This window comes from Amblyomma mixtum, chromosome 10 (assembly GCF_055824585.1).
Source record: "Amblyomma mixtum isolate Tamu chromosome 10, ASM5582458v1, whole genome shotgun sequence".
NCBI classification, from domain to species: domain Eukaryota; kingdom Metazoa; phylum Arthropoda; class Arachnida; order Ixodida; family Ixodidae; genus Amblyomma; species Amblyomma mixtum.
Genome location: NC_143021.1, coordinates 4808022 through 4832641, shown reverse-complemented (window position 1 = coordinate 4832641; position 24620 = coordinate 4808022). Strand labels below are relative to the sequence as shown.

Genomic DNA, 24620 nt, shown 5'->3' with positions numbered 1-24620 from the left:
GCGTTTTGCATCACAAACAAAGCGATAATTCGGCGTGCTAGCAGCTCTGAAGAGTGAACGAACACTTCCAGGATTCGCTGCATTCCTCCCCTGTCAAGGAAGCATTGACGCGACGCTTTAAAACTTATGGCGTCTACAAACAATTAAAAATGAATGATACAAAAATATACACAGAGTCTGGGAACAGAGTGTCCTTTAGCGCTCATAATAGGGCTTTGTATGGAAGACATGGACAACTTCCGGTCGTAATCGGCGTCGCTGGGATGCTTCACCAACTAGCCCGGCAGCTTGCTCTCCTGAGCAGCCATTTCGTCAGGGACAACTTCATAGTCCAGTTCACCTATCCGACGAAAAACCTTGTACGGGCCGAAATAGCGGCTCATAAGCTATTCACTTTATCCGAGGCGGCGAATGGGCGCCCAAACCAAAACTGCCGTAACCCAAACCGCTGCCGTAACACTAGACACAAAGAAACTTGCCCCGCCGCGGTGGCTCAGTGGCTACGGCGCTCGGCTGCTGACCCGAAAGACGCGGGTTCGATCCCGGCCGCGGCGGCCGAATTTCGATGAAGGCGAAATTCTAGAGCCCCGTGTACTGTGCGATGTCAGTGCACGTTAAAGAACCCCAGGTGGTCGAAATTTCCGGAGCCCTTCGCTACGGCGTCCCTCATAGCCTCAGTTGCTTTGGGACGTTAAACCCCAACAAACCAAGCCAAACAAAGAAACTTGGATCACTCCAACACCAAGAACTTACTCTATGAACCAGTCCTTAAGTTACAACCTTCGCGTCTTACTAAACAAACTAAGCCATGAAAATTTTGATATTACCAGAAATTCAAAGCAATATCCGTGACTACTGCCGTGACAATTTCAGTCTGTGAAAGAAGCAGACATGAATTTCCTTGTTCAAAGTTTGGGACATCTATCCTCTATATTGTAGTTATGTATAACATTTGCTTTGAGTACATGTGTGTATTGCGATTTTTTTGCATGTGTGTTCGCGCTTCTCGTAAATGTGGATCTGCATCGCATACTCATGGCATTACTAATTGATGTGAATGATGTGACCCTCGCCTTCCTTCTGTACTGCCACTGTCTCAAGGAGTCGGGATCTTCAGTCAATCCGTTACCACAGCTTTCGGTCCCGGCTCCTCCTTTGTAAGAAAGGAAAATGAACTTGATTTCACCTTCAGACAAATCAAAAGAAAGGAAAGGTGCAAAACTGGCCCCCTGGGACAGTGGACGCCTTAGTGGACTGCAACGGTTCAAGGTGAGTCCCTACCATAAAAAAAGTAGCCATGGCGGCGTTGAAAACAAACCATCTAGGGCAGCGAAAAATCATTACTTCAACTTACTTGCAAGCCACAACTTGTATGAAAAAAGGAAGGTGTCAAAGTACTATTCAGAATAGTAACTAGTAACTTCTCTAAAGTAGTTTCTTCCATAAATAAAATATGCGTGACATGTTTCGTGAGGTCGATGTTATTGCCTCTTTTTCTCCTCATTGCATACGTGGTGTCATTTCTTATGCCTGTGGTGAGCATGGTGTCTGATTCAAATACTTTTCATTATTCTTAGTAGTGCAGCGCACAACTAAGTTACCGACTCGTGCGTATTTGTTTTTATTTTTATTTTTTGCGGTTGTCCCAATTTATTTGTTTATAAAAGAAGATGCTGCAACCGAAACTGTCCTCTCGCAAATAGTTTCGTTACATTCATCGCGTCCTCGTTACGTGAATTGTCTCAGGTTTATGCTGAGTCATAACTTTCCACGATGGCGTCCACACGTGTGGCCCATATTATGTATGTTTCGTTGATTGGACCAACAAGAAGCCTTTGGCTATGTGGCGAGAAAGCGTATTTGCATCCGGTGTTATATATTAGCTAAAGAAATATCTACAAAAATTAAGGTTATTTACATCTGGTTATCAGTCTTATGTTATTTTGCGCGAAAGAAAATTTCACACTTTCAACGCTGCGCGGCTGCCGCTACTGCGGGTGCAAGCCTGGTCGGCATGTGTTCTTGTTTTGTTCTTTTTGTCGAGCGATTCATTGGAGACCGCTTTTTATTACTCAGGGGGGTCTGTCCTTGAATAAGGGAGCCAGAGATAAAGCCAGAAAGATCATTTGCATTCCTTTTTCGTTTCTGCATTTATTTTAGAACCTCACAATGTGAGACCGGAGTTTGACAAAATGGTTGCCAATTAAAAAAGAAAAGATATGCATGAGGCCCTTCCTGCTGCGCCTTCCTTGTTTGCGTGTTTAGGACGGCCAGCGACGTCTTCCTGTCAGCGCCAGGTCAGTCGACATCTGCTTTCAAGGCACATAAGTGGCACGCAGCATTCACTGGAGGCAACGCACTGAAAGGTAAGCAGAAGCCAAAAGTCGCGTATAAATAAATGCCATGAAAATACCCATCGCTCGCAAGGAGCTGGCAGTTTGGGCTTGTTGGTTACACATGTGAAACAAAAAAAGCGCAGTAACATAACAGACACAAGCAAAAACGCACAGTAGTAATTTGCAGTTTCTAGTAGAACATCACTTCATGCGAACATGTCAAACAAAAATAGAGCAGGGGCAGAACCGGGACAAGCAAGGACGGACACGAGCGCTCGTGTTTGTCCTTGCTTGTCCCTGTTCTGTTCCTGCGCTATTTTTTTTGCATGTTCGCAAGGAGTAATATCCTACCAGAAACTGCAAATTATTTCGCAATGGTGGCCTATTGGCTTGAGCATCCGCCTCGCACACGGGATATATGGGGTTGCCGCCGGCAGTGCCACTGGTGTTCACAGGCGATGCAGGAGGTAGAAGCTTTCCCCTAGCCTGGTGCAGTACTGTTTCTCGGCTGCAGGAGCACAGCAAATAGTCCCCGAAATATTTCACCTGTCTAGGGCTATTTTCTTCAAACTATGAACACAGAAATTTAAAAGGTAGTTAGGAATGACATTCCTAAAATATTGAGAGCGCTTTAATCAGTCCAAGAAGTACTTTGATTTGGGCTAGTTGGTTCATATTGATACTGTCGCTGCCTATCTCTGTCCGGGTATCGTCGGCTCGAGGGTTCCGCGATGGAGGATCTTGACACGTCCCGACGTCAGCGGCCTTGCCTCCAGAGGTCGCTGGTGTTAGTTTTCCCGACGCGGACTCGGCGAGCGACGGCCAGCAGAGCTACTCTGGCGGCCAGGGCTGGAAGAGCGATAACGGAGAGGCGAAGGGGAACGGGACTCGCGCCTTCCAGAGTAGGCAGGGTTCTGGCGTGCCCAGAGATGCTGTGCAATCTCATGCGGTCGTTCGCCGTTCTGAGGGCAGGGTGCGTCGGGATGGAAACCGCGAAGGCCCACTTGGCGGTACGGACAGGCGCGGTAGAGGTGACCAGGCTCCCCACAGTGGTAGCAGAGAGGCCTGCGGTCCGGTGTACGCCACAAATCCGACTTGCGAGGGCGTGGCCCAGCTGTAGCAGATGCGGTTGCAGAATACGTGGCGATGTTACTCACGGAGGTCGACGGGGTCACACCGTAACCAGGCACGCTTGCGTGACATGTGCCGATGTTGCTCACGCCAGGCGTTGGGGCAATGGGACCGTAGCCTGTCGTGCGACGTACAACAGATGCGTACGTGGGTCGTTCATCGAACCGGGATGGCGCTTCGGGGACAGGAGGTGCCTGCGCAGCCTGTCGCACCTCGTCCCTGACAACTTCGGACAGCGCTGCCAGCGGCGCAGGTGCAACCTGAGGCAGATGGATCCGTTGCAGTTCCTCCCGGACAACGGAGCGAATTAGTTCACGCAAGGTGTCTGCACTGCCGCCGAGACACGACGAAAAGCCTTCGGGCACCATGCAGTTGATGTCCCGGTTGTACTGGCGGGCCCGTTGTTGCAGCGTCGTCTCCATCGTGGTCGCCTCGGTTAGAAATTCCGCCACCGTGCGGGGTGGGCTGCGCACGAGGCCCGCGAACAGCTCCTGCTTAACCCCACGCATGAGATGGCGCAGCTTATGCGCAGCTTCTTCTCCTCTGTCATGTTGGGGTCGGCGCGCTTGAAAAGACGGGCCATGTCTTCGGTGTACATGCGCACGCTTTCGTTCGTGCGCTGATTTCGGGAGTGCAGCGCAGCTTCAGCCTTCTCCCGGCGGTCAGCGTTGGGGAACGTAGCCAGGAGACTCCGGCAAAACGTCTCCCAGGTGGGAAGTGTAGCCTCGTGGTTTTCAAACCACGTCCGAGCAGACTCTTCCAGGGCAAAGTAGACGTTATTCAGCTTGCGCTCGTCGCACCAGCCGTTGTAGCGTGCGACCCGCTCGAACGTCTCCAGCCAGTCCTCAGCGTCTTCGAACACGTCACCGTGAAAAGATGGCGGTGTTCGCGGTGGGTGGCAAAGGATCGGCGCCAGGGGCCTGGTGTCAGCGGCCATGGCAGTTGGACTCGACGGTAGAGGCTGGATCGGCGGCTGGGTCCTGGTGTCAGTGGCCATGTCAGTTGGACTCGGCGGTCGAGGCTGCGTCGTCCTTGTTGGCGGGGGAAGGGGCCCAAATTCAGGCGACTCTCCGCGGAGACGGCGGCTGGGTCGCTGGTGAACCGGTGTGAGCTCCGTAGTGACGCTGTAAGGAGTTTGCAGGTCGGGAAGCGTACCCAGCACTGCTCCACCAAACTGTAGCGTGCAACGCCAAAAAGAACACCCGCGCAGAGACGAAAAACCTGCGGCGGTCACCCAGTGGTTCGAGCGCGCGCGAGAGAGCCAACTAACTTCTTCCTCTTCTAGCGCATGCACTACTTCTGTCTCTTCTTCGAATGCATGTATCAATATCTTGAAAGTAGTTCGGACGGCGCGAAAACAACAAAGACAAAGGAGACACTTCGCGCCGTCCGAACTACTTTCAAGATTAATCAGTCCAGAAATCAATAGACAAAGCTCGCGCGCACACAGCTCAGAGGGGCCTATTGCGAGGTGATGATGATGTGCAGTCTTTCGGCAACATGGCTCCGTCTGAGTCCATAGTGTGGCCCGTCTCGCCTGTGTGCCGTAAATCGAGTGTGCGCGTTTTTCTCAAAGAAGCAGTTGGATTTAAACGTTCTTGAAGCGTTTTGCGTCGAGCGCGCGGGTTGTTAAGGTTTGAACTCGAACACCAAGAGTGCAGCATATCTCACCAAGGTGAGCGAGCGAACGCTCTACGAGTGTACAGAGCAGACGCAGAAGGCGGGTATAATGCTGTCACCCAAGAAGCGTTTGTATAGAAAAGGCAATGAGCGGACGAAGAAGCTGGACAGTGTTGACCTGAGCGTGTTGCATAGGGTGGCGCACAGCTTCTTCCAGAGAGGGGAAAGGCCATCTATCGCCAAGGTGGTGCTGCGTACCAAAGAGGACGACACGCTGCCGACCGTGGCTAGAGCGACGATGCAACAGATGCTCGGCTCGGGAGAAGCTCGGCTTCCAGTAGACGAAAAATGGCAGTGGTTTAGCTGTGGTTAAACGTGGTTGTGCTGTGAAAGCAACGGTTGCCTGGCTACGCTCAGGATTCGCTTATGGTTACGCGTTCTGGCTAAGCTCTATTGCTTATACACGAAGACACATAGTTAAGCATTGGTTAAAATTTTCTTTACACCAATGAATACGCTTCGACGGTCAGTAAAGTAATGTGTCTTGGTTTCTACTGCATTTATGGCGTAGACTAGTCTCCACTGAGGCAAACCGTATATATACCCTCGAAACGACACCTACTCCCCCTCTACTACGCACAACTGGCGAACCGAGCGCCGGCGGCGGCGGCGCCATCTGGTGAAGCACGGTGGGGGCAGCTGCTGCGGTTGCTAGGCGACGCCTCAAGCTCATTCGTGGAGTCACCGCCATGGCGAAAGTGCGGCCACGCTGAACAGGCGAAACGGTGGGCGTAGTGTTGCTTTCGCAAAAAAATCTCTCGGAATGCACTGCTGATCGAAGTGACGCATATCGTGCAGTGTGGCCTCCGGTACCTCGCGGGGACGCTGAGGGCGCGCGTAGGGAGAAGACGTGCGCACATCGGCTCCGCTTCTGATCGCTCCTTATTGCGGTCTGTCAACTCGGACCCCACGAATCTTGGCACCATCGTCTCCGCGAAGATCAGCGGCACAAGTGGGCACCACTTCCATCAAGGTGGGCCCATTTCTGACGAAATTCTGAGATTTTGAAGATTTCTCCCACCGCCACGGCGCTAAGCCTAACGGCGGCGGGGCGTTCGCCGGCGTTAGCCAGCCCCGGCTGAGGATTCCCCGGCGATGGCGGCTCCCAATACGGTTACCGGCTATGATCCGCTGCCCCGCGATACATCAGTGGTGCGGGAGAGACCCAATCTAGGGTCTCAATCTACTCTGTCCCATGCAAGTCGTACGCATGGAAACGGCTCAACCCGAGGACCTTCCAACATCGGAAGATGACTATTTGGAAGATATGGTCAAAATCTCGAGATGCCGGCAGAAGACGAACGCTCCCAAGCCAAATGGAGCCGCCGCCCAGCACCAGGCGGCAGTTCGGTCCGCGAACGCTTCGCAAGGGAGTGTCGGTGGCGCGGCCTTGAAGGGCGCAACATGCAAACCCCAGTGGCGGCCGCAGCAGACGCCGCGCATTGGACGACACGAACTCATCGTGGTGCTCAAGCCACGCAAGACGCTGGATCTGAAGGCCACCTTCGTTCCAGGTGAAGCCGGAGTTGCCGTGCGCAACATCATACGGGACTGTGGACAGGTGCAACTCTCTGTATGGCCCGTGTGGGATGTTACGATTCATCTTGAGACCCGAGATGAAGCGTAGCGGCAATTTTGACGGGTCGTTTGACTTCAACTTGACCCCACGATGACCTCACAGAAAAGGGTGACTTTCTGGGAAGTGGCCAATGAGGCTCTTCCCACACTCGGCTCGGCGAAAACGACCTCCCCTTCAAGAAGCAACCGACGACAGGAGAAGAAAGGGTGTCCCTCGTCTTGAAAAAAAAACCCGGAACGAATCAGAGGAAGCCTGCGCAGCTGCGGCTGTGACGTCAACACGACACAATGCTATAGGAATGCGGACTGCGGACTTAGGAATGCGGACTCGCCAGTTCCCACGTGCGGGCTCTAAGCAGGTGTCTTAGTTGGCAGTGACGTGTGGTGCCGATCTTTTGTGCCACGATGAGTTACCGCCTAGTGAGGAGGCTCAACAGGTCTTCGATGGCGGTGCTGGTGCCGATCTTTTGTGTCGCGATGGAATGTCGCCTGGTGCAGGGGCGGAGTCTTGGGCTATATAACCTGCGACCAAAGTGGGCACGAACGCTCTGGACCTTCGGTAATAGGTTCATCCAGTGTGGCTCTGGACCTTCGGTAATAGGTTCATCCAGTGTGGCTCTGAACCTTGGGTAATAGGTTCATCCAGTGGCTCTGAGCCTTGGATAACAGGCTCATCCAGACGCTCGACGCTTTGAACTCTTAAATTTTGATTCCTTGTTCTTCCTTTGTAAATTTTTGTAAATAAGTGTCACAGTTTCTTGCCATTAAATCTGCTTGTTTTTGTAATCGCCAACTGCGAAGATTCAGACGTTCCTCATCCCAGCCACGCTACCTCGAGACGCAACAACTGGTGGCAGCGGTGGGATCTGCTACCTTGCGTCACAACAACTGGTGAACAGCGGTGGGATCCGAAGCCGAGGGATCCGAAGCCTGGGATCCGAAGCCTTGGGATCTGAAAAGACTGGTGAGATACGAAGACCCAACAACTGTGGATCAGCGATGGGACTCTGAAGCCACAAGCGACAACAACGGTCGGCCAGCGAGAGTGCAGCTGTCTCGGGTCATGATCACGTGTGTGGGTGAGTGCTTGGCTTTTCCTTTGATGTGGACCAGGTTCTAAGAGAGGGTTAAAATTTAGAACTGGTAGACACCTGTGCTTAAATCTTACAGGTTTGGTATTTTTGCATAGTTGTTTTGGAAATAGCTCAGACTCAGAACTATCATGGACCTACAGAAACTGCAGGAGTCGGACCTGTTGCTGTTGTGTGAGGAATTGGGGATTGAGACAAGGGGTTTGGCACGAAAACCCATGATAATTCAGGCCATTACTGATTTGGGGGCACATGATGAGGAGCTCATTGAAGAGTGGAGTCTCATCGAACAAAAAAAGGAAGAGCGAGAAAGAGAGGAAAAGTGGCGTCAGCGCGAACGTGAGAGGGAAGCAAAATTACTGAAGAAAAGGGCTGAGCTCAGTAAATTAGAAGAAGAGTTGAGCAAGAGGTTGGGAAGTTGTCCCCAGCAAGTGGTACCTCTTCTCAGCAAGGAGACAGGGTTCAAGATGTCTAAGCACATGCAGCCATATGTGGTATCAAGGGATATCGGTCTGTATCTTGTAAATTTTGAACGAACCTGCGAGAACCTCGCCTACAGTCAAGAAACTTGGTCTCAAAGGTTACTGACGGTTCTGCCCTGCGAGGCAGCGGAGGTTGTCGCGCGGCTCAGTAGGGAGGACGCGGACAACTACGAGAAGGTCAAGGCTTGCCTTCTAAGAAAGTATAGACTTAGCGCCGAAGCGTTCAGGCAAAGATTTTGGGGAGCTAAGAAGTCGAGGGACGAGAGCTATCCCGATTTCTTATACAATTTGAAAGTGAACTTGGTTGAGTGGCTAAAGAGTACGGAGTCGTATAGTGACCGGGACGCTGTAGTTGAGAGAATTTTGTTGGAGCAGTTTTACAACTGCCTCCCTGAAGAGGAGAAAAATTGGCTAAGGGACCGGGACAACGTAGCGTCGGCGACGAAAGCTGCCGAACTCGTTGAAGAGTACGCTTCGCGCCGGCAGTTTAGCAACACCACTAGAGTTGATAGGCCCAGTAATTTCGGAAGGAGTGCGAATTATCGTCCCGAGAGGCACTTTGCGAGCTCTACAGTCGAGAAGAAAGAAAGGAAGGTTCCTTACGAGAAACCTCAAAAACAGGACGACAGTGAGAAGGGTGCAAAAGTGGCCAAAGCACAGAAAGAAAAAGCCGCGTTTGAGGCTAGGAGGCCGCTCACTTGTTACAGATGCAATGAGCCGGGTCACATAGCAATGAACTGCCGAAAAGAAAAGGTGGCGTTCTCGTTTGTCAGTGACTGCGATGAAAACATGAAGCTGCTGAAACCTTACATGCATGACCTGGTAGTGAACGGGAAGCCATGCAAGGAAGATGAGACGGGAGAAACGCTTACTGTTAGCCCTGAGACAGATGGCGCATTGGTAGATAAGGCAGATGTCCCGCGCCAGAAAGAATGCAGTGAGGTTCGGTGTGAAAGAAATGACAGAGCCAGAGAGGGGACACCGCTGGTGCAGCTGGCGAGCACTAGCAGTCAAGAAGTTGAGGCGCCGGTACTAAGCGGCACAAAGAATGAACGGGAATTGCCTGACGGCAACAGTGAAGCGCCAGGCAGGAGCGCAACGCTCGCCGGAAAGTGCCGTACAGACGAGATTGTTTCTGTTGCCCGTAATGAGGAGGATGCTGCTCCGATGGTAAAACAGCAGGAAAATGAGCTTTGCAGCTCAGACGAAACCATCGGAGTAGACAATCCGTCAGTTAAACCGTCGCCTGGCATTCAGAGTAAAGCACGAATAGCGTCGCTACCCAAGAAACATCGCGAACGCGACAAGCGACTGAGAAAGGCTAGGGCAGGTGTTAATGCTGATGCGAGGGCCGGCAAATTAACTCGGGACAGCACCGCGAGAACTGTTGAGGGAAAGGGTAAACCAACAGTGTCATTTTCCCGAAGGCGGCTGGGCCCGAGGAAAGCCAAGGTCACTGCCCTTGCAGGCCGAAAGCACCATTGTCCATCGAAGAAACATCGCGAACGCGACAAGCAATTGAGAAGTGCCAGTGCAGGTGTTGATGCTGATGCAAAGGCCGGCAGATCAAAAAGGGACGGCACCACGAAAGCTAGTGACCGAAAAGGAAAATCAGTGAAATTTTCCCGCAGGCGGATAGGCCCGATGAAAGCCCAGGTGACTGCCCTTGCAGGCCAAAAGAGGGACAGACGGCGTGGTCGTTGGACACGAGACGCATGCTTTGCGTTACGAAGAATAGGGCTCGACAGCCGCACAAAGGGTCGCCGCAGAGAGCGCGTGAGTCGGAGGGAGTCGCGGCAGGCAGGGACAGAGAAATGGAGGAGGCACCCTTTCCGCAGTAGGTCGAGCAGAGGCGGAACCAATCAACTTCGCAGTTTACTTGAAGCACCTGCTTGTAGACCGGCCATCCGACCACGACCGCGCAGGGCGCGGCTAAAGAATGTCCAATTCGGGGAATAAGTGTTTGCCTCTTTTTTTTTTTTTTTTGGTGCATTGACTCACTGTAAAAAAACGAGACAGGGGTGAAGGCAAACGAGTTCCCATTTTTAGTGGTAAAGCTGAGTGGTGTTAGTGGACTACAGTGGACTACAGCAGTCCGGAATGCTCTTTATGAACCAAAATTGCTACTATAGGTTTTTTTCGTGCGTTTTTGAAAGTGAAGGGCACAGTAGCAGGTTCGGGTTTTCTCAGCTTGCGTAGGTCCTGGGAGTTTTCAGTGTGAGCTATTCACAATGGCTATACTGACCGGATTATAGCACCCTCTTTTGGAACTGGTTTGCTCGGAGGGAAGTTGAGTGCTTGCTTGTGCATGTGGTTGAAGTTTCAGATACGCCTCAAAGAATTTGGCCGGCGTAATAGAAGACCACGTTGCGAGCGGCAGAGGGCTTCTAGCATGCTTCTGCAAGTCGTCTCTTCGTGCAGCAGCGATGACTGCTACTCGCCGAGACTCGTCTGGTGGGGGAGGTAGCTGTTACGATTCATCTTGAGACCCAAGATGAAGCGTAGCGGCAATTTTGACGGGTCGTTTGACTTCAACTTGACCCCACGATGACCTCACAGAAAAGGGTGACTTTCTGGGAAGTGGCCAATGAGGCTCTTCCCACACTCGGCTCGGCGAAAACGACCTCCCCTTCAAGAAGCAACCGACGACAGGAGAAGAAAGGGTGCCCCTCGTCTTGAAAAAAAAAACCCGGAACGAATCAGAGGAAGCCTGCGCAGCTGCGGCTGTGACGTCAACACGACACAATGCTATAGGAATGCGGACTGCGGACTTAGGAATGCGGACTCGCCAGTTCCCACGTGCGGGCTCTAAGCAGGTGTCTTAGTTGGCAGTGACGTGTGGTGCCGATCTTTTGTGCCACGATGAGTTACCGCCTAGTGAGGAGGCTCAACAGGTCTTCGATGGCGGTGCTGGTGCCGATCTTTTGTGTCGCGATGGAATGTCGCCTGGTGCAGGGGCGGAGTCTTGGGCTATATAACCTGCGACCAAAGTGGGCACGAACGCTCTGGACCTTCGGTAATAGGTTCATCCAGTGTGGCTCTGGACCTTCGGTAATAGGTTCATCCAGTGTGGCTCTGAACCTTGGGTAATAGGTTCATCCAGTGGCTCTGAGCCTTGGATAACAGGCTCATCCAGACGCTCGACGCTTTGAACTCTTAAATTTTGATTCCTTGTTCTTCCTTTGTAAATTTTTGTAAATAAGTGTCACAGTTTCTTGCCATTAAATCTGCTTGTTTTTGTAATCTCCAACCATCTGAAGTTCAGACAGTTCCTTCATCTCGGACGAGCCCCCTTGGTGACGCAACAACTGGCCACGCTACCTCGAGCCGTAACAACTGGTGGCAGCGGTGGGATCTGCTACCTTGCGTCTCAACAACTGGTGGCAGCGGTGGGATCTGCTACCTTGCGTCACAACAGGGACCAAAATGTGCTAGTGTGTGCCCTGAACTCTGTGCCAGCCGCTGAGAAGCTCCTCGGCGATGTCATGCTGACGGTCGGCGACCGCCAGCTTCTGTTTCGCGGGCACGCCAAGGCTTCTGGCGAGGTCTGAAAGGGAGTGATCAACGTTCACCCCGGCGAAACGTTGGCAGAAGTTGGAGTGAAGACACGGAGAAATCCTTTCTGTGCGTAAGCTGGGCGGCACCGCCATCGCAGTGGTCACCTTTCAAGGGAAGAAGGTACCCCGCCAAATCTTCTGTAGCGACCATGGCATCCCTGTGAGACTGTAAAAGAAGACGATCTCCGCCTGTCATCGATGCGGCACGGTGGGGCACCGAGCTGACATCTGCCCGCGGCCTCAGTCGGGACGCTGCGGTCTCTGTGGCTCTCAGGTGGCCACCACACCCGAGGGCATGGCACAACATGAGTGCACCCCCCGATGTCTGCTGTGCGCGGGTGCCCACTTCACCGGTGCTGCAGGTTGCGTCGGCAAGTACCGGAAACCGATCAAGCCAAGACCATCACGGAGTGAAAGCAAGCGGAAGTCGGCTCAGAAGCAAGCTCCGCCCACCAATGCCAAAGACAGCAAGTCCACTTCTGCGCCGGGCAAGTCCAGTCCTGTCAAGGCGGCTTTAAGTCCGGGACCCAGGCGAGGTCGCCGAACTTCAGCGCTGGGTATTTCCCGCCTCTAGCGACCGCCCAAAACAAGGTGAGCGATGGGGCTAGGGCTCTCTCTCTTCATCTCTCCAACCGAAGCCGTCCTACAGAGGCAAAATGTTGAACTTAGGCGCCAAACAGATTTCTTCGCGCGGAAAATTCGGGAGCTGAAGGCTAAGTTAGAGGGACGTAAAAAACCTCAAGCTGGTCCTTCCGAGCCTACAGAACTAGCCGAGCCGGAGGACCGAGATGAGAATGCCTCGGTCGCATCCGGGCTGACTAGCGTGTCGCAGCAGTCGGCCAGCACAGTGGTTGGTAGGCTGCCAGTGGCGGAGAGCCGCCAGTACAATCTGGAGAGCGAAATTGATGCTCTGCCAGGTAAAATCATGGAAGCGGTCCGGGGCTCCATTCAGCAGCTTCTTCAGGCCGAATGAGCAAAAATCATGCCTGCTATAGGGACACAGGTTGCTGAGACAGCTCTCTCTGTCGTTCAGGGCCAAATTGGAGCTCAACTCAGTCAAAGCCGCTCCGGCTCGCGGTCTCTGCGACCAGACCTCCGCAGGCGGAAGGTGGTCCTTCACCAGGCCACAGGCTCACTAGAAAACATTCCGGCCGCTCTCTCTCCGGACGTGCTGGTGCATCTGCATGAGGCCCCATCACCTTCGGGGGTGGGACCTGCCCCCCAAAATTAAACAATCACGTTCACGATGGCTAGCCGACCCCAGCGGAAAGCCAACAACAATTCGGAGCGAGTGGAACTGCAGGGGTCTACGGAGCTGGAAGAAACGGTCGCACCTCCAGCTCTACCTGCAGTCTATCGGTACCGCACCGGCGCTCCTAGCTCTTCAGGAATCCGGCGCAGATGCTAAATTCACAGGGTATAGCTCGTTTCAAGGGGTCCTACAAAGTGCATCCTGGTGAACAAGGCGTACACCGCAATCCCAGTAGACCTCAAACTGGAGACTGAACAGGAATGCAGTATGGTCAAGGTCCTGCCGCTCAAGCGCCGCGACTCATCAATACATGTCCTTAACATTTACTGCCCCCTGCATAAGCCGCGCGTCACCTTCAACGAAATCTTCCACCGCGCGCTCAAATCGGCTGACAAGGAACCTCTAGTGATCGTTGGGGACTTCAATGCTCCCAGCCTACATTGGGGCTACCACTTTGAGAAGGCCAGAGGACGCAAGCTGGCTGAGCTCATCTCCACACTTCATCTTACACTCCTCACGGATCCGTGTTGTCCCACACGTGTGGGCAACTCGGTTACATGAGACACATGCCCTGACCTGACTGTCATTACGAACACCAGAGACGCTACCTGGGAGAACCTGGGAAAGACTCTTGGTAGCCATCACTGCCTTCTCCGGGTTACTCTTTTGGCGAAGGCGGCTCGCAAAAAGAATTGACCAATTGGCATAATATTCGAACACAACAGATACCTTCCATGCTCTTTTCCGGCGGGTATGCGGAGTGGGCAAAGCAATTATACACACTACAAAGACAACACGTCACGACACTTCAGACCACCGAAGAGATCCCTGCAGTGGACAATCACCCCCTGCACTTGCGGCAGGCTCGCCGGAGTCTTACCAAACGGTGGAAGAAGCAAAAGCTGAATCGCAAATTTAAGGCTCGCATTGTCGACCTCATGGAGCAGGCTGCGGCGTATGCTGCCCAGCTCACTGATTCAAATTGTATAGAGAAGTGTAATTCGGCAGCGCGTCAGATGAGCTCGAGAGGAACATGACGCTTCTTTCGCAGTCTCATCGACGCCGCTCAAATCAGAGGGAAGACGCAAAGACAGCTCCGGTAGGCTTTGCACGGGTACCAAGGTACGGCGGCTCAACTCGCGGACACCCTGTGCGACAGATATCTCTGCCGCATAGAGGACCCAGTTGGGCCCGAGTACGAGTACGCGGGAAAGCCGAATCCCGACATTGATGCTCCTTTTGAGTTACACGTCCTTAAGGCGGCTTTAGCTAAAATGCGGCGAGGTAAGGCTCCGAGTCGGGATCGCATAACAGTCAATCTGTTGGCTAAACTGCCAGAATCGGCCTACGTTCACCTGCTAGTGTACATTAACCAGATTTGGGACGGGCGTCCGCTCCCTCCCGAATGGAAGACCTCCTTGATCACTTTCATCCCTAAGCCAGGCAAGCCAGTGAATACCGACAACCTGAGGCCCATCTCACTAACCTCTTGTGTGGGCAAGTTTATGGAGACGATGGTTAGGGATCGCCTCTCTCCACACATAGAGACCAAGGGCCTCTTTGCAGGCACTATGTTCGGGTTCAGACCGCATATGTCTGCGCAGGACGTCCTCCTCCAGTTACACCGCTATATAATACGACCCAATGCCATGCGCCACAACGACAAGGCCATCCTTGCCCTTGATCTTAAGGGGGCCTTTGACAACATTCGTCATAGCAGCATTTTGGCTAACTTGAGTACCACCGATTGTGAGCGCAAGGCATTCACATATGTAAGAGACTTTCTCTTGAAGCGTCAGGCCTTCCTCAAGAATGAGGACGACGAATACGGACCATACACGATGGGTACACGGGGTACACCCCAAGGGGCGGTCTTGTCGCCACTTCTTTTCAGCATTGCCATGATGCAGCTTTCCCAACAATTGGCCCGGGTGGAAGGCATTCATCACGCACTCTAAGCGGATGACATAACAATTTGGACTACCGAAGGGAGCCTTGGGGAAATGGAGGATCGCCTTCAGCGGGCCGCCACCACAACCGATAGCTACGCTGTCGGCTGTGGTCTCCAATGTGCTCCCGAAAAATTTGAACTTCTGCACATCAGATCCAATCCTAGAGACAACACGAGTTTGCAAATCTCTCTGACGGCAGGTCCTATCAAAGAGGTCGGGGAGCTCCGCATACTAGGTCTGTTCATCCATAGCAGGCTCAGCCCGGAATCCACTATTGCTAAACTCAAGCGCGTAGGCGAACAGGGCGGACGCATGATCCATCGCGTTTCTAACAAGCGCGGCGGGTTGCGAGGCGGGGACGCGCTTCGGCTCGCCCATGCCTTCGTGACCAGCAGGATCCTCTGCTCCGTTCCCTACCTTCGCACTACGAAACAACAAGAAATAAGAATCGGCACCATCGTTAGAAAGGCTACAAAGCGAGCACTGGGTCTCCCAGTGCCCACCTCCAATGCTAAGTTGTCGGCGTTGGGGGTGATCAACTCCTACCAGGAGTTACGGGAGGCCCACCTCGTGACTCTCGCAGACGGCATCCGGGCGCCGCCTGCTAGACCGCTTGCACATCCATCACGAGTGTACTCCAGAGGAGACGTGTCGGATACCGGAGCTATGGCGTCACAAGCTCTGGGTCCCTCCACTCCCGCGCAACATGGGCACACATACACACGAAGGCAGACGAGAGGCGCTCGCTCGCGCCCTCGAACACCAACACGGATCCAAACAGGGCGTATACTACGTTGACATGGCACGGCCGTCGCCCAGTGAATTCTACACGGCCGCAGTAGCTCACCAGGATCAATGCGTTAACGGGCTCTCCTTTTGAGCTCGAAATTCAGGGCAGGCCGAGGAAGTAGCCATTGCGCTTGCCGCCTTGGACTTGAATTCGAAGGTAATCGTGACAGATTCGCGTCGAGCCTGTCAACACTACCTGGCTGGCGAGATTTCACCTTTAGCCTACAGTATATTAAAGCGCGCAGCGAGGGAATCGGACCCTTCGCCCAAACGCATAGTTTGGACTCCGGGCCATCAGGGCGTTAGAGGTAATGAGGCTGCGGACGCGGCTGCCCGAGCGCTTACCTACCGGGCACCCCATCCAGGCTCTTCCAGCTCGGAGATTGTGCAACCGCTTCTGCGGTTCAGAGAAATTCTGGACGACTATTGCGAACGCCATCGGCTTTTCCCGGTCCCTGCTAAGGGCGTGAGTAAAGCTGATGAGCGAACTCTGAGGAGCTTGCAGACCAAAACTCTGTTCTGTCCTGCAATAGTGAAACATTTCGACCCCAAAATTGATGGGTGCTGCAATCACTGTGGGGAAGTACCCGATAGCTTCCACATGGTTTGGGCCTGTCAAAAGAATCCTTCCGTTCCCCCCAATCCTTCCCCTTCCCGAGAGACATGGGAGGCAGCCCTGCTCAACTGCACGGGGCTGGAGTCTCAATGGGCTCTAGTCCAACGGGCGCGAGTAGCGGCCATGACCAGCGGGGTCCCGGACTAAGGACTCCACCTATGTAAAGGGCCATTTTTGGTCTGCAAACTCTCCTTTTGTTTATTAAAAAGTTTTTACCACCACCACCACCCGTACCTCGCCAGGTAGAGTACCTGGGACGGCGAGGAAGGCCATTTTTTTCACCAAAGAAACGTGGGTAAACCCCGGCCACACGCGTAGTCGGGTGTGAATTTACGGACCATCCAGGCTGCGCAGGAACCACGACGATTCGGAGTGTCCAGCGGTATTCAAAGCGCCAGTGGCAAAGGCGGCAGAATTAGTGTGATGCATTGCGGTGGAGTGCGCGTCGGGATTATTCATTACTGTCGCAGTGAACGTAACGAAAATGCAGGCCAGAAATCTCCGATGTGCTGTGGCATACGCCGTGGTGGAGGGCTCCAGACTTTTTTTTTTATTTTACCGTTTGTGCGTTTAAAATCGTACAGCCCACGGGCTTGTTTTGCATTTCGCCTCCATCGATATACGGCTGTACCGGCCTTTATTAGACCTAGCTTCGAAGGTCAGTAGCCACACTGAAGTATTTGTACATACACGTAGAAGATACGTTGAAATGAACCCTTACATGACAACGAAAGAACTCTTACGAATTGGTTGTAGCAAAAAGAAAAAAAAGTTGGGCCGCTTCCTTTGGAACGAGCTTTCGCCCATACAAAAACCAACAAAAACAAAGAAAAAAGACATCAAGCACCACCTGCTGCAGAAATATAAAAGCTAAATGCTGGTACACCTTTTTCACATCGATGGAGAGACATGCCAGTGCCAAATTAGTGGGGGGGGGGGGGGGGGCGGGGAGGGGGTGACAGACGCGCAGCATCACAATTTTGCGTTGAGCTCCATTCATTTTGGATCAGGGTGCCCTCACCTTCCGCAATGCGGCAAGCAACTTGTGAGACGGAGTTTAGGCAGGCGCTAAATACTTTGAGGCATAGCGCTTTTGGGCAAAACCTCCCCTTGCGCCAAGAACGATAGAGATCACTGCATAACCCTGCTTTTGGAGAATACGAAAGCATTGACGCCTCCATGACACTCGTTGTCTCTCTTTGCCTCCATATGATACTCTCTGCCCCTCTTTCCTTCTCTTTGATACTCTTTGCCCCTCTTTGCTATTAATTGGCATCACACTGGCCTTCATGAGCACATTAATTAGCTATTTATTTGTTTTTTATTGCCACCGATTAATCATTCTCATTGATCACGGTTCTCGATTGCAATCACATCATTTTATATTTTTTCGCCATTAACCACCTTATTCGCATTCACTCTGTTTACATCCATTGTCACCTCAATCGTTCATATTATTTAATCAATGCCAATGAAACTTTCTTGCTGGATTAATTATCCCTAATAACATTTAAATCCACTTCAAACTTTATTTTCACTCTTTTCCTTATGTTTTCACTATTTTGCCGTTGACGGTTGTTATTCTTTCCTCTCAGTATGTCGACGTCCGCGCTATTTGGACGGTCATTCGTCAGTTTGGCTGTGATTAACTGCTCATCATATGGGCACAATTTTTTGGCGCATCATCCTCACGTCCTCCTCTATCCATTACAACCATTCGTTTGATCCTACCTCTTCTGAGAACACCACAGCTGCTGCAGACACGTTTTGATGACACAAAATAGTCGACATAAATAAAAAAGGGTTTAGCCTTAATGAAACTAATGATCGCCATCGTTGGTCCGGGCCCCTGTCTCTGTCTCAAAGTCGGCAACATTACGCCGGCAATACCCACGCCGCTGGACCGGTGAACATGTCGTTCAGAGCTGTGGCCAATAAACGTTTCCTGTGCGCCGGACTTCCCTTGCTTCTCGGGCTTTGCTTTTGGGTAGAAGCAACAGGAAAGGTGCCCAGCAGAATGAGCCGCAAACACTTTGCCCCTTTTGCATCCCCTTTGCGGCATTGGCTCAAAAATCTGCTCCCTCGTCCTTTCCTGCAATTCAAGAATTAGGTATTGCGTACTATGTATACTTTTATAGCCTCATGCGCATGCTGACACTAATACCTCGTCGAGTGCTCAGCAACCTACATTTGTTGGCATGGAAGATAATGGACCATTCTTGAAAGTTGGGTTTCAATTCATCGTAAGCATCAGCCTGACTACACCCACTACACCACCGAGAACTCTCATACCTTTCTCCAATTAACCTTGCCTTGTGCCAGCTGCTGCTAGCCTATCCCGGTGAACATCTTAATCTCATAGCCCACCTAACTTTGTGCAGCCCCTGCTACTCTTGCCTTCTCTTGAAATGCACTCTGTTACCATTAAGAACCATCGGTTCTTAATGCCTTCACATTACATGCACTCCTTATCTTTCTCTTTATTTCGACTAGGGCGTCATTAGCCCATGTTTGATCCCTGATCGTCTGTGCCCGCTTCCTGTCTCTTAGCGTCACACCTATCATTTTTCTTTCCATATAGCTGTCCTTAACTTTAGTCGAACGTTTCTCGATAGCGCCCATAGCTGACTACCGGTATGATACAGCTGTTCTATACTTTACACTTCAGGGGTTTTCGTAAACTGCCATTCATGACCTAAGAGAACTTGCCAAATGTACTCTACCCCATTATTATTGATATGATTATTAATGCGGAAGAATTTCTAGGCCATGTCGGCGGGGTCGTGTCACCAAAACGTGTCCGCAAAACGTGCCTGCAACTGTTGCGACAGGCTCAGAAGAGAGGAGTAATCGAAAGAGGATGATGTGAGGATGCTGCGCAAAAAAAATGTCGGTAATTAATCTCGATAAAAACACACATTCCTACACCACCCGTTACACAGAACCGTGGAGGGTGGTCACTGCGCGGGTAAATTATTCCAGGCAAAAAGTGTCATACACACTGCCAACCCTTCTAAATTCATTTCACAAATCAGGTATAGATTTGCATACAATTTCTGTAGGAACCCTGAGCCAACATTTCATTAACAATCCTTGCTTACAATAACAACTAAAAGTGTTATCTTGCCTTTTGTTATTTACCTCTTGTGACTATCAGGTGTGATTGCATTAATTTTGAATATTGTGCTTTCTGCGTTTTTTTCGTTGTTCTGTGGCTGCCTGCTTTGTAGGGAGGCTGCGGGCTTCAGTCAAGTCGCTTGTTGTCAAGCGGCTTTTATCCGCAGTCTCCCCCATCACTGGTGGAAATAAACAAGTTATTATTATTATTATTATTATTATTATTATTATTATTATTATTATTAATTACAGCCAAAAATGTAGAATAAACATCGAAATAGCACGGACGTCTATCAAGTGAACGGGAAAACAGCCGTGGACGGCAAAATAGTGGAAAAATAGGCGGAATAAGAGTGAAAAAAAGTTTTTTGAAATGAATAAAGTGTATTTCATAAACGATAATTACTCTAAGAAAACATTTCATTGACATGGAAAAATTAGTTAATTAATTGTGAGCAAAAACCGTTGCACGGTTGAATAGGCTGGATGGGGATGTAGTAAGTAGACGGGAAAGCGACAACGGCACTAAATTTCAATAACCAAAATGTTTCTGATAAAAAAGGTATAATCAAATAAATAAATAAATGTTTAATTAAATCATAAGCTAATTACGCTAATTAAGCTGTTAACATATTAACAAGCAAAAAGAAAATGATAGAGAGGTGACGAGAGCCGAGGAGACGTCAATGCTTTCGCATTCTCCCAGTGAGGGGTGATCTAAAATTTTTTCCCTGTCGTGATCCGGATCTGCAATCAGCACCGGCCCTAAGAACAAGTATTCCCTTACCACTTCCAGCATCTCGCTGCCAATTGTAAACTACTGCTCCCTTTCGAGGCTGTTGAACGTTATTTAGTTTTCTGCATGTTCATTTTTTACAAAGAGTGCTGCTCTCTCTAACTAATAATTTACAACTCATCTCATGAGTGACTTAGCAAGGCACTGTCTTCAGCTAATCGCAGATTACTAAGGTATTCCCTCTTAACCCTTATTCCCACTCTTCCCCAATCCAAGGCTCTAAATACCTCCTATATACAGGGGGTGAATAGTACTGGCGAGATCTTGTCTTCCTTTTAACTCGCTTTCTTTTGTAATTTTATTCTTACTTTATTGAGTAATATGGTTTCTCTCAGGCTGCTGTAGATATCATCAAGCAATTTTACGTAAGCCTCTTCTATAACCTAGTACGCAATGCCTACATGACTACTGAAGCATCGTCTGAGTCAAATGCTCATAGTTCACGAGGGAGAAAATGAGGCAGACAGAGAAGACAACGACAACACGACACAATCGTCTTCTTCTCTTCGTCTTTTTTGCGCTCGTGAACTATGAATATGCAACAACTAGCCCAACTTCATACGAGCGAAATGCTTTCTGGTAATATACTTCATCGCAATCACCGATCACCTGATTTATAGCGCAAATATAGTGTATTGTCGAGTATCCTTTACGAAAGCCTGCCTGAGGATTGGGGGGGATAGAAGTCTAAGGTTGTCCTGTTTCTGTCGGCGATCACCTAAGTCCGTGTATGCAACGGACAGTAAACCTATTTCTCGTATATTAAGGTTATGTTAGCGATCTTCCAAGCTTCTGGCGCGCTCGAGGTCTTAAAGCGGTCCGCATACAGGGTGGCTAGTTTTTCTTGCACAATCTCCACTCTGTACTTAGCAGATCTGCTGTTACCTGATCCCCACCAGCTGCTTTTCCCGTTTTAATTGCTCCTAGAAATACCTGTACTTCTTCCTTTATTACTGGCGGGTTGTTCGAGTGCTGTGAGCTACTCCTCTCTCATTAACTTCCTAATTACGTTGCCTACTGCATAGGTTTGTATAGTACCCTGCGGCTACTTTAACTGTCTTATCTATATTGATAATGGCACGGCCCTCATTGTCTTTTAACGCATTCATTTCATTTTTGTCTATGCCTAGTTTCCTGTTCACCGCTTTTAGGCTCCTTCCATTCTTTGGAGCTTGCTAGATTATATCTCATGTTAAACTTCAGTACGTCAGTTACCTTGCACTTAATAATTAACTTTGAAAGCTCTGCCAGTCCTATTCTATCTATGGTGTTCGACGCTTTTACGCTTTGATCTGATCTTTCGTCTTTTTAGATAGCCTGCGTTATCTTCTTCATCATCATCATCAAGATCATTTATTTTCCCTTAAAGGCCCCAACAGGGCATTACATTACATTACACAATGGCGGGGGGGGGGGGGGGGGGTTACAAATGGTAATAACACAGTGCAGCAATTGCTCGCAGTTTAACCATTCTTGGCCCAAAGCACACTAGCTTTCGCAATCTCATAGCTTTAGCGGACTCCTCACCACAATATATAGTCTAAACAGAAGCGAATTGTAGCATAGACGTTGGGTGACATTCGCTGTGGATAGTACTACAATAGTTTGAGTGAACTTACCGCCTGGTTCTTCGCGGAGCAATTTTCATGCGATCCTTGGCAGCCTATTGCAGCTGCACAAAATAGCAGAGGAAAAAGTGCCGGTGGTCCCTGTGGCGGGGAGGGTAACAAAATGTGCAAGAGCTCCTTAGTGCATCGCGCTAGTTGCAACTCATCGCCTTCCTCGAACAGCCTCGCAAGTGATCGGGCGGGCCCCACTGCGCCCAAAACCTATATCCTGTTGCGTCGTGTTTCTGAAACTGGCTGGGAGCGAGCTGACAAAGTCAGCACTAAACCGAAGGCTCTGGCATGCAATAGAGAGGGACATCCTTGTCAGTAGTGGCATCATTAAAAAACCTACTCAGACACTTCGGTTCCATGCTTGTACTAGACACATGGAAAGTGACAGGTCCCTGACAAGTCGAGAGACTTACTCCGCGAAGCCTGAGTAAGCTTCAGCCTACGCCGGCTCCGGTCTACTCCGGCTTACTCCACGAAGCCTGAGCCGGAGTAGACCGGCGGGGTCTACATGGGTTAGAGCCAATCAAGGTTCACTAAAACTGGCTATGGTACCAGATGGTACCATTGTGGTACCCATAAAAACATTCGGTCAGAAAAGCAGCCTCATGGTGCTTCTCTGCCTAGCCTTTCAAGGCGCGAAAAACTGAAGGACGCTAATGGCATTCTCCGTTACCCTAAATCAAATATCAATCAAGCACACTACGAAGCACATTACGGGAGTCTGCCTCATGGTCTATCTGCCCTCCTGAAAATTTTGTATATAATCATCTTCCTCTCCCCTTCTCGCGCTTCCGCCGCCGCGGTGGCTCAATGGTTAGAGTTCTCGGCTGCTGACCTGAAAGACGCGGATTGGATCCCGACCGCGGCGGTTGAATTTTTTTGGAGCAGAAATTCTAGACGCCCGTGTACTGTGCGATGTCAGTGTACGTTAGAGAACCCCAGATGGTCGAAATTTCCGGAGCCCTTCACTACGGCGTCTCTCATAGCCTGAGTCACTTTGACACGTTAAATCCCATAAACCAAACCTAAACCAAACCTTTTTGCTTCCCGCCCTCTAGAACAACTCCCCCCCAAAAAAGGTTACAAACAAGCAAAATCCTTCATTAAAAGAATCCCTTTACAGTAATTATATATTTGGTTTAAATCATTATTTGTGTGTCTTAAAGCGGCCTGCCAATTAATAAAGCTCCCTATACCAATAACAGACTTTACTTCCCTTAGCTATAGAAATTGTCCAGAACATTGATCTAAGTACTATCTTTACTTATCCAGTTCATACGAAGTCCAATTTGATTGCACGTTTATTCTAGTTTACATTCATTTTCAGATTTGGACGCCATATATATCAAACCACCTAATAAATAACAATGACCAAAATATCCAATAACATAATTCGCAATAAACCAACAAAATACTCTCCCTTTCAAAACACACGCAACGCTAGACAATTAGCACATTCACAAACCGAAACCTCTTCCAAACTCCTATACCACCTTGAGATAATTATTCTATACCACAAACGCATCTTCAAACCTTTTTAAAACTACGAGGACTCACAGACACAATAATTCACGCAACAAAGCTTACAGCCAAAACCTAGGATTCATAGTACCATATTTTCTTAAATTTAGTTTTCACATCTGCCTCCACACATATCCCCAGTGCCGCAAGAGACGAAAGCAAGACCCCAGATTCTCAAGAATAATTTTCTCATCATTTTTTGAATTTCTTCATTTGCCCACCAGGAGCGAACATGCCGAAGTCCGGCTCTCTCATAATGCTTATTATATCGCCTAAATTTTATCAGCTAAGCTATGCCACCAAAAAAAGTTATTGTTTATTTTCACCATACAATAACTCTCCTTAACAGCCACTCCGATGGCTTCGGCTCTAGCAGTACAAATAATTTTTATATTTTGCTTTGTTTCTTTCTTGTCTGCTGTGAGAAATTCTTTTTATTATGTGTTATTTTTCTCCTTTGTATTGTATTTAGGTCGTTATATTGGGTGGCACGGGCCGCGACACCTTTCTTTTTCCTATTGTTTTTCTAACTCCCACCTAGTATTAGTCTAACAGACTCCGGTGGAGGACGAAGGCCTCCCTAGTATCCCTCCAACTGACAATGTCCTGTACCAGCTGCGCCTACCTTGTTGTTTTTGCTTTGCGCAGTATGGAGTGCCGATGCACATTTTTCTTCTTAATTTTGACCAGTATGTCATTAACAGCCGCCTGTAACCTCGCCTACTCGGATCTCTTTCTTCTTTCGTTGCATGGTCATTCCACATAAAATAGCCACCACTTTGCGCTCGACTCTCTCAGATTTTTTTTTTAAACTACAGCCTCTTGTGCTACTGCTCCAACAACTCTGATGTTGATTACGGGAGAAAAAAAATTCTCCTCTCAGCCGCCATCCTATGTTCGCTGTTCATACTAAAACGCCGTGAAACGCCTTTAAAAGGCTCAGAACAGGGCAACGAAAACATGGGAGGGAGGAAAGACACCTGGACAAGCGCTGTCCGTGTTTATGTGTAGATTGCTTAGAGGTGTTTCGCTCTTTCTTGCCAATTCCCATGTTTCCTTGCGCTGTTCTCCTCCTTTTAGATGCGCACCAACTAGCCCAACAA

At 50.0% G+C, this 24620-nt stretch overlaps 1 long non-coding RNA gene and 1 pseudogene across 1 annotated transcript in view; one reads left to right on the top strand and one right to left on the bottom strand.

Annotated features, from left to right (window-relative positions):
* Positions 1 to 2131: 2131 nt before the first annotated feature.
* The window catches only part of LOC149325022 (uncharacterized), a 155700-nt gene continuing 133211 nt past the window's right edge, over positions 2132 to 24620 (bottom strand). The window contains exons 3-4 of the long non-coding RNA XR_016285909.1: positions 21997 to 22086; positions 2132 to 2359 (exon numbers count right to left, since the gene is read on the bottom strand). This is a non-coding gene — a long non-coding RNA (uncharacterized LOC149325022). The remainder of the gene's footprint in view (positions 2360 to 21996; positions 22087 to 24620) is intronic.
* On the top strand, positions 12054 to 16611 carry LOC149325023 (uncharacterized; annotated as a pseudogene).